This window comes from Haliaeetus leucocephalus, unplaced genomic scaffold, assembly GCF_000737465.1.
Source record: "Haliaeetus leucocephalus isolate CR32 unplaced genomic scaffold, Haliaeetus_leucocephalus-4.0 Scaffold605, whole genome shotgun sequence".
NCBI lineage: Eukaryota > Metazoa > Chordata > Aves > Accipitriformes > Accipitridae > Haliaeetus > Haliaeetus leucocephalus.
In genome coordinates, this window is record NW_010973041.1 from 6,467,599 (window position 1) to 6,474,807 (window position 7,209).

At 45.6% G+C, this 7,209-nt stretch overlaps 1 protein-coding gene across 1 annotated transcript in view; it reads right to left on the minus strand.

The window, feature by feature from the left end:
* Positions 1-156, minus strand: part of INIP (INTS3 and NABP interacting protein) — a 30,003-nt gene extending 29,847 nt beyond the window's left edge. The window contains exon 1 of the mRNA XM_010578147.1: positions 78-156. The gene's annotated coding sequence lies outside the window, so the exon portion shown is untranslated. The remainder of the gene's footprint in view (positions 1-77) is intronic.
* Between the last annotated feature and the right edge of the window lie 7,053 nt (positions 157-7,209).

Consider the following 7,209-nt stretch of genomic DNA (forward strand, 5'->3'; position numbering starts at 1 on the left):
CCAACTTGGCTCGCGCCACCCAGCCCCGCCCCGCCGCGCCGCAGCCACTGAGCTGGCGGCAGAGGCGCATGACGCACGCAGCGCGCGACGGCGCCGCCTAACTCCTTGCCGGGCGGCGGCCAAGCTCTTCACGTCGCGTAGCTTGACGGACGGGTGAGAGCGGCCAGTCCGCTTCAAGCGGGGGTGAGGCGGGCCCGCCCCCGCCCCGCTGCGGGGCCGCCCCCGGTCTCTAGGCAACGGGCAGGGCCGGCGGGCGGGGCCCGGCCTGGCCCCGCTTTGAGGCGGACGTCTGCCCGGGCCGCCCTCGCCGGCCTGCCTGGCCGAAGGGGTCGGGGCCGGAGGAGACGGGCTGGTGCGTGGCGAGGCTCAGTTAGGCGCCAGTAAGTGTTCAGCTCAGGCTTTGAACTCCGGTCTCTGCTGCAGGGCTCCTGCAAGGGGCGTCGGCCTGGGTGCGGGGGGGTTCAGCAGCAAGCGTGAGGGTGACACTAAAGGGGACTTCAGGCACCAGCACAGTTAAATGGGGGCCGGGGGGGCGGGAAGTGGAGGGGAGAGGGTTGTTTAATTTCTTATCACAGCCACGGAGTTTGAGTTTGAACACAGCAGGAATGATTACTCGGCATGAATTGCAGAAGGGGCTGTGCATTCATGTTACTAATGCATGGTTTGCTTTTGAAGTGTCAGGTAACAGCTTTATAAGTGAGAGTGTGTTTTCTTCAGTGATCGAGGCTGTTCTGGAGGGTAAGCCTTAAACTGCGGCGATCTGTGACTTTTGTTTTACGTCCTTGTGGTTAAAATACTTCGGTTTGTCTCACACCGAGCCGAGTAGTGATTTGAACTGTGGCCCTTAGCAGCTGTGCCTCTGATCATACACGAGTAAAATCAATTCTTATGAACTGCAATAAATATGTAATGGGCTGCAAACAGATGGGGCCAGCGCTGACCTCCAGCTAGCCAAGAAATCAGTCACGTTGCCTACTTAAGTTTTATATGCAAGGCTGGTGGTTTTTTTAAGGCAGTAAGCAATTTTTATGAAATAAAGCCTTTTTTTTTTAATAGAACCGAATTTAAAGATAAGTACAGAAAATCAGTTACTGTTTAATAAGTCTTAGTTCAAGGTGTCTCTAGTTAGATGTGCTTTTACTGCAGGACATTAAACTTTTTAATACTGAGATTTTGGTGGTTTATATAACAGGCATTTCTGAGCAAATGACACTTATGGCAGGGGTGACCCTGGATCTGGTAGTCAAACGTTCTGTGTGCTGCAGGGCATTTAATTTCATCTGCTTCCTCTTCCATCAAGTCTTAGAAATTCATAACCTCATCACTCTCCAGGCTTAAAGTGGAAAAAGGACTTATTAAAAACTGTTGGTTTAGTTACAGTGGAATTATTTATATTGGTAAGAATGTACACAGGGTGTACACAGTGCTAAATGCCACGCTAGTCCGTTAGCCTGGACAACCAAAAATATAAATAATTGTTGAAGGCAATAAAAAAAATTTTTAAGATCTGCTGCTGCAGCCAGCTATACTAGATGATGTAGAAATAAATTACATTTTTGAGAGTGTGCAGAATGTATAAAAATCCTGTCAGTATATCAGTTGATTCATTTGATTTAAAATAGCGTGCATTAGTATTGTGCATACAAGTTCTGTGAGATAGGGGGTGTTCTGCTAACCAAATATGCTGGCTGTCCATGCATTTATACTTACTTTTCAAAGCCTCATTAACAGTGAAAATTGTAAAACTGAACAAATTTATGTCTAGGGACTTGTAACATCCAGATTTAAAATTTGGCTTCCTAGATCGTTTGCCTGGTAAAAACAGTCTCTGTGTGTTTGTGTGTGTTAATGAAAACGCAAACCAGCACCTGAGCAACCAGCAAACATCTGACAATCTCATGGAGTTTTCTGTTTGCTTTAAAGCTGTGTTAATACTGTGGAAGGCAAACATTGCTGCCTTTCCCACATAGCGGCGATATTTTCAACTCTTCTCTTTGCCTGAACAGCTGGTTGAGCGCCGTCCCTCCTTCTGATGTTTTGGGTTTGGGTTTTTTTTCATTTTTGTGATTTCTCATTGTGCCTTGAGAACTGCCATATGTGCCATTTATTTTTTTCCTTCTAATTATTCTCTCTTGGATGATCTGCCGTCCATTTTACCTAGACATCTCGCTTGTAATCCTTAATTGCTGGGAAGCATCACGAATGAAGAGCAGTGCCGTGCCCAAGCTAATAATCCTGCCTGGTGCATTTCTCTGCATTGTCGTGCCAGGACTGAGGATATAAGTGATTCTGAAAAGCTGCAGTTTGAGACAGTCAGGCTTAGCTACTGGGCTCTCCTTTGACACAGCTAATGCTGTTAAGAAGAATTAAGTAGTGGACAGTGGTCCTTGGGTGGACATCGAGGAAGGAAGGTAGAAAAGAAAGAAGTAGCAGGGCAAGGAGGAGGAGTCATCAGCAAAGAAACTCAGGTGCAGAAAGGTTGGCACTCATTAATTCTGCAGTTCTGTACAAGTGTGACAAAAATTGATCATAGTAGTAACTGAGCATCTCTGTGAAAATGTAGTCCTGCCTCAAGTTAAATGATACTTTGTCTTTGGGAGGAGTTTCATATCAGTAAATTAATTTCCTCTTTGGGTTGTAACAACAGGAAAGAATGTAGCCCTTGAAAGGAATGGAGTCTAATCTCTCATGCATCAGAATACTTTCATTTTCCCTGAAATTCCTCCTTCCTTTTCACCCTATTCAAATAAAAAATTATAAAATATAGCATGTATAGAGTGTCTATTGGAAATCATTACAAAACCTTCAGTTTAAAAAAAGGCTCTTCTTGAACATTGCCTCACACATCTACCCATGCTGCTTCTTGAGCCAATAAAATGCTGGTTTTCAGGCAAGCTGTTCTCGTCATCTTGGTGTAGAGGGAGCTGTGTATCTCATTAAATAAACAAAAGCTGAGTGAAATTGGATGTGATACTGAGTGATCATAAACTGCAATGTTTCAGAACGGTCATGGGCAGTTCTGTTCACTACAGGCTGCTTGCAGTTGACAAAGCTGAGATAAAACAATGACTTACTCTTTTTTTTTTTTTCTCCCCCCCACCCCCCCAAGTGAAAATGGGCTGTGCAGTATGTCTCCTTGGCTTGAGCCAAGATCTTCCAGAACGCTGCTGTTATTTCCAGCTGGCAGTGCTACTTACACAGATCCATTCTAAACACTTCCTTTTCTTTCTGTATTTATTGTACATGTCACAAAAATACCCAAACCCATCCAACCAACCAACCAAATTAGAATGTTTTGAAGAGTCTTTAAACACTTTATTTGGATTACTTTTTTATATCCAGTTGCCTCAAGATACTGTATCCATGGTTGTACTCTTTCTCCATGGTTGGAATTCTGATTTTTCATTTGATAGCCCTTTAGCACAGACTTCGGCTTTCTATCACAAGTGCCCTATCTTCCCACAATCCTGTTCATTGCTTCCCTGTCAAACTTGACAGCTTTGAAGGCTTTTGATGCAGCAAAAGCTTGCCCATTAGCTTAAATGTGTGCATGAATAGTGCTGTTGACTATTGATTGTGCTAAGGGATCCCGTCTCTGTACACAGTCAACAAGCGTAAGATTTAACTGGGTCGGGTCAAAAGCCTGCTCTCTTTAATCTCTGCAGTACAAGACACGAGCTGTAGTAGCATAGGGAAGGAAGGACCTTTTTTCAAAAGATAGCCGGATTTTAATTTTTTTACGTCCTCTAGAATGGTCTTGTTTCGTACTAGTTTCATATGTGCTTATGTGCAGACAGACACAAATGTTATCCTCTCCAGGTAGAGCACAGGGGGGGAAAGATAAAGAGGTCAAAGAGAGGCTGTCGACAGTGGGGAAGAAAGCTTTTACTGTCATTGACCTGGCAAACCAGCCAAGCCTGACAGTTTGGCTGGTGTGGCCTCCAGCCTACCTTATTGTTTGTTGTCTGTACTGTCTGGAGTGTGCTATGGAGAAGAATCCTGTAATTTAGGCTTTAAATAGAATAACTCAAGAAAAACAAGTGGGTTTTACATGTCTGGTCTAGTAAATAAATTCAACCTGCAGTTAACCTCCTGCTATTCATTGTAAACCTTATTGCCATTTTGTATCTCATTGTTTGAACAAGAAGATGAAGATACATTACAAAAAGAATGTTACGAAACGACTGAGAGTCCTTTTCAGACTCATACTAAGCACTTAGAAAGCCATCTGCCATTATAAAAACATCCTGAGTGCTATTACTGGAGTACCTGGTACTCCAGATCAGAACAGCAGTAAACCACTGGTGCTGCCTATCTGTAAATTTGTAAATAGGTTTTCCTATAGGTGACTTTCTGTTATTATTAAGGAGTTGCTCCAATTCTTGCTATGAAGAAGAGCACTTTGCCACCTAAGATTGTATTGCTGCCATGTAACATATTTGCTGCTGCCTGTAACATCTGTCAACTTATTTTAAGATTAGGAACTGTATTAAATAAGAAGATTCTCCTTTTTAGAGGATTTAGACAGGCAACAGAGAAAGCACCTGGATCTCAGAACCCACCACCAAACTGCTTCTATACCAACAACTGTGTCTATGTCATACATAATGCAACTCAATAGCACTGCATAGGAGCTCTTCACAATTCCTGTTCTTGCTTCTGCTGGCCTACATCCCACCCTTAGTAAAAATGACAGGAGATGTAACATACACAGAATGATATCCGGTTGGTGCCAGAGAGGCTTAATTATAATATATATCAGCCCTGGCTGGGAAGATACAGCTGAACAGCAGGAGTCATATGAGTACTTTCTGTATAACACTGCCTTAATGGAGGTGCAAGAGTATCACTGAAAAGGCAGGATGAGACAGCAACCTGTAGATCCTTCCTCTTTCTATTTATCCTAGTAACAATCCAAAGAGGTAGCCTGTAGGACTTTCATTTCAGTGATACAGAGGCAGAACTATTTTCTTCAGAAAAAAACATGTGAAACTGGTGAAATACCACCTAACATCCACCAGGAATTTCCTGTTTCACTTCACGTCCTTTGTCTCTTGTCCTCCTGCTAGGCACCGCTGTGAAGAGCCCAGCTCCATCTCTTCCATCCCCTCCCTATGGGGTACTGGGGGCTGCAATTAACTGCCCTTGAAGCCATGTCTGTTTCAGGCTGAAAAAGCCTCAGCCCCACAGCTTCTGCTTGCAGGGCAAGTGCTCCAGTCACCAGCCATCTCAGTGCCCTCTTCTGAACTTTCTCCAGTTTGTCAGTGTCTTTCTTGTATTAAGGGGCCCACAGTCACACACAGTATTTCTGATCAGGTGTAACGAGCACCAAGTAGAGAGCGATAAGCCCTGCCCTCCGTCTGCTGCCGGTGCTGCTTGCTGTTTAGCAGCCCAGATACCGTTGGTCTTCTTTGCTGCAAGGGTGCAACAGGCTTATGCTTGGCCCGCTGCCCACCAAGCCAGCAGGTTTAATGTGTAGAAGGTTGTTTGTACCTGCACAGAGCTAGAATGTCCCCAGGCTTCCAAGTTTTGATGGTGTTGGTGTAAGCGTCCTTGAAAGGCTTCCTTTGGAGAAGAGTCTGAGTTGGAAGCACAGCTGGGTGAGGATGCTTAAGGAAAAGATAGGAAGAGCTCTTGGTAAGTCCTAAGCCTTTGAGATACAGGCTTTCACAAAACTGCAGGGAACTGGTTCCTGAACAGTGTGGCAGATACACGAACCTGCCTGCTGCTTTATCACAGTAGTTTCCACTTAAGATTTGGATAGTCTAGAAGAAAGCTGAGGTGTATGTATTTATGCTGGCTAATTTGTATTGTTTCCTTTTCCTGATAGATAAATAGGTTGTTGTTTCTTAAGTGTAATGAACAAGGCATATTTCACAGCCTCTTTCTCACTGGGGCCTAGACTTGGTCGGGGCTTTTGATTGTTACCGGAGTTCAAACATTATGTAATACTGAGTAGTTATTTATAGTAAGGATTGATTTTTTCATAGTTTTTTTTCCCTGTGATAAATAGCATTTCTTTTTGTAATGAAAGTCCACAGCGTTGCAGTCCTGTGTTTGTCCTGCTGCGTGGCACCTGGTGTTGACACCCTGCTAGCTTTCCCTTAGGTAGTGGTGCTGCCCGTTGGATTTCAGTGGGCTGTACTCTCCCGCGAGGAGTTAAACACGAGCAAAAATGTTTACAGCACCCGAGTCCTGTTTGGTCATGTATCTGTGTGCATCTCTTTATATATCTGTATATAGCGGGAAGGGATTGTGACAGTCTTGCAGTGATCCATCTCTTCCCCCAGTAGCATGTTACTCTCTTACGTCTAATTAGCGCTAAGCAAATTATTCAGAAGGAGTAATTTATCAGACAAATGTAGCTGCTTTATCTGCTCAGGGAATAACTTAAACCAGAATATGATTTTTTTTCTCCAACTTATTAATTATTCAGCAGTCATCAACCCTTTTTTTCACGTTGTTAACTGTGGGCCGATTGCTGAATTTCTGCAATTGACGCATGCTGTTAGACAAATTCGCACGGACCATTTCTACAGGACTCGGCGTCATCTTTCAGCTCATTTTAGCAAATCACAAGAGAGCCTGAATTTAGGGTTGCCTGAAAAAATACGAAAATTCTTTCCGCACAGGGTGAGAGCAGAACTTCCCAGTGCATCTTCTTTGAAATTGCATTTTTTTCAAGTAGAAAAAGAACTCTCTGCGATGCATGCCAAGCAGCTCCAGTATGAAACGTTATTCTACAAAAATGTGAGCGCTCCCAAGCGCGGCGGCGGTAAGCACACGGCCGTCGCCGACAGCGCGTTTCTGCAGCTTGCTGGCCTCGGGCGCAAGGCATCGCCCGGCGCCTCTGCCTGGGCTGCAACACCCAGCCCGTGGCACAGACCAGGTCCCCGAGGAAGGGCCTTGTCCCCATGCCCGGCTCGGTAGGTCGCTCTTCCTGGGGGGACTGGAGGAGGCGCCTCCCGAGCCCGACTGCCGTTGCGGCCACCCGCCCCCCTGCCCGCGTCGCGACCGAAGCGGGCTCCCGTCCTGCGCCGGACGCCCGCCGCTTTTGCCGAGTTTCCCTTCAAACACGTGAATAGTCGGAAGTCGGCGATCCGAGCCTGCGAAAGCCGAGCAGCTGGTTTGCTTGTCTGCCGTTCAGCCGCGCTTCCACGCCGCCGTCGGCTCAGTGCTGCAGCCGGGCGTCAGCGGCGGGGCGGGGCG